The 2,980-nt window shown below is 45.6% G+C and overlaps 1 pseudogene; it reads left to right on the top strand.

Annotated features, from left to right (window-relative positions):
- Nucleotides 1-1,154: 1,154 nt before the first annotated feature.
- Nucleotides 1,155-2,076, top strand: LOC106838069 (putative olfactory receptor 2W6; annotated as a pseudogene).
- The last annotated feature ends 904 nt before the right edge of the window (nucleotides 2,077-2,980 follow it).

Genomic DNA, 2,980 nt, shown 5'->3' with positions numbered 1-2,980 from the left:
GCCCTTAATCAAGAGCTTGCGAGTGGTAGAGTCTGGAATTGAAGAGATGTAATGCCTGGTCCTTTTCCGTTCTACCACTGGATGAGGATATAATATGTTCTTTTGATTAAATAGTAAATGAGTAGATTAAACAGTGCCTAGGACATGGAAAATGCGGCGCAACTGTTAGTTACATACACAAAACGAATCCTGCATTGTTTTCTCATGAAAGACAGAAAATTAAGTTTGTTTACCTTGCTTGCTAATTAGTGTTTTTTTCTTTTTACAGGCACAACTTTCTCGTTCCTATTTAATTACCTTCTTTAAGATCTAAAGATCTTAAAGATCTCATCTGAAGAGGACAAGAGACTATCTCTTCTCATCATTGCTCTATTCAGACTGTGATTATGTTCTCTTTATTATTTCAGCCCCACGGACCAAGTTTATAAACCATAATTTGCTTATTTTGACAATCTTTTGTTGTTGATGTCAGTGATTGGGTAATTATGTGTGTGAGTGTTCCAGACAGCATGAATTTTTGTATGCCAAGCGGTAAGCAAAGTGTTGATCCTGGGTCAGGATTAAAGCTCGCTAATTTAAAGAGTTTGTCCTTTTCATCTTCCCCCTGTAAATGCCAAGTAACATTCCTAAATACAATGGAAATCTTAGTCAAATTATTTTGTGACTGCAGGTAAATAAGTGCTCAATCAGTCTTTTGTAATTAACCAGTCAACACTTAGGAGGACTTATTTCTCTTCTCTCTCATCTCCAAATTGGAGTCATTTTAACGATTAGTCAGAAGTGAAATTATTGCTTATACCATTGGCCTTCTTCTACACCCTCCACAAAAATCTCTTGAGAGCTGTTCCCCTTGAAGATGTTTCTGTATCTCTAGGGAACAGAAGGAGACCTAAGGACTCAGGCAATTCAACAGCCAAACAGCTTAAGCCTTTACTAAGCTGCCATCCCTTTACCACCAAATATCTTTCTCAATACCTTGCCCTGAAATTCCAGGCCATTAGCCGGCAAGATGGCCCAGTTAAATAGTGTGGGCGGCACAACGAAATGCAGCCCCTATTTGTTCCACTCTTGGGACAAAACAATTTACACCATTTTCCACGTGAAAAATAACATACATCTTAACCTCTCTAAACAGGTTTATCAAGCCAAGGGTGATGGAGAGAAGCAATAAGAGTTCCGAAGGAGACTTCGTTCTGCTCTGGTTCTTTGCCCGGCCAAAGCTGGAGATGGCCCTGTTTTTCATCAACGTTGTTTTTTACCTTCTGGCTGTCATGGACAACTCAACCATTGTCTTCCTCTTCCTGGTGGACCCTCAACTGCACATGCCCATATACTTCTTCCTCAGCAATCTGTCCTTCCCGGATCTCTGCTCCAGGACCAGCAGCATTATCCAGATGCTGGTCGACCTCTGGGGCCCATGCAAAACCACCACCCACGTAGGTTAAGTCATCCAACCCTTCCCTCCCTGTCTGTGGGGGGCATCTCCTCTTGGTCACGGCCCACGACCGCTTTGCTGCTGTCTGCAAACCGCTTCACTGTATGACCGTCGTGCACCCGTAGCTGTTCCTGCAGCTGGCAGCTCTCACCTGGCTCAGCAAGATTGCCAACTGCCTTCCAGTGTCCCCACTGGTGATGTCCCTGGGGCAGTGTGGTCACCACCACATCAACCACTTTGTGTGTGAGATGCCAGCCATCATCCACATCTTCTGCTGACAGCATGAAGAGGGCCTGGCTTGCTTCCTGGTCACACCCACTGTCCTTATGCCTCTCACATGATACTCGTCTCCTACAGCTGTATTGTAGCTGCGGTGCTGTGGATCCAGTCTGCAGCCAGGGAGCACAAGGCCTTCAACACTTGCTCCTCCCGTGGCCATGGTGTCCCTTTTGTACAGCATGTACATGCAGCCTAGGAGCATGGGAAGCCAGGACCGGGGTAAGTTCCTCACCCTCTTCTGCGTCCTGGTGACCCCCACTCCGAATCGCTTCATTTACACACTGAGAAACAGAGACATGAAGGGGGCTGTGTGGGAGGTTCTTGGAAAAGACCACACCCTGTTGGACACAGGAGGGCACTGATGCAGGCAGGCAGTACTCATTCTGAGGTTCTTATGGTCCATGAAGACAGTTCTCTTCTAGGGCAATAACCGTGCACAATGGCATATAAAATGCTAGAATGTGAATAGAGCAGCTTCTTCTCTCTTTCAGGGTCCTGGACTCAAGAGCTTGTATCTCTGCGGGCAGGTAGACGGACCCTCTGTGTCCTTCAAAGTGACAGAGTTAATCACAAAGATAATGTGCTGGTGGAAAGACAGACGCTGCTTCCTCTTTGCTCAGTGGGGTTTTACAGGGAGACGATGATTTCTGTGCAGCTAACTTGTGACTCTGATTCCAGGAAGCTGTAATGTCAATAGTAGGGCAGAACGTGGGAAAGGAGATACCATGGCAGAAAAACGTGTGTGTGAGGAGGTGACTGGTATTTTGGGGTACACTTCTTCCGTCCCATATGCCCTTTTGTTCTGAATTTTTCAGACCCCCGTGGAGATGACACTATCGCTCGCTCAGTCCGTTCCAGCGTCCGTCTGCCCTGGGCAAGGAACGTGTACCTGCTTCTCTCAGAGGAGTGTTTCTTTTAAATTTCAGGTCGTATGCCACTTATTCATCATGATATCAATTTAATGAATGCAACAAGCATTTAAAAGTGAGTTAGGCTAGCATGAAATGGAATGGAAGATTTCAGAGAGGATCCTACACTGCAGGGTGAGTCAGTTGTGTGAGTGTATGTTTGTGTGTGTGTCAAAATGTGCTTTTTACTGTGAACCATGGACACAACTGTTTGATAGTCACTGCCTTTGAGAGTCGATGTTGGGACAAGATCCCAAGCAGGCAGTACATCTGCACTGGGAAATAATTTAGGGATTCAATTCTTCATAATTCAAGAACAGAGGGTCATACAAGGAGAGTAGTGCTGTGGCAGCAGGTC

Source organism: Equus asinus, chromosome 9, assembly GCF_041296235.1.
Source record: "Equus asinus isolate D_3611 breed Donkey chromosome 9, EquAss-T2T_v2, whole genome shotgun sequence".
In the NCBI taxonomy this organism is placed as follows: Eukaryota; Metazoa; Chordata; class Mammalia; order Perissodactyla; family Equidae; genus Equus; species Equus asinus.
Note: the sequence above shows the minus strand (reverse complement) of the source record. Positions and strands in the feature narration are given on the sequence as shown.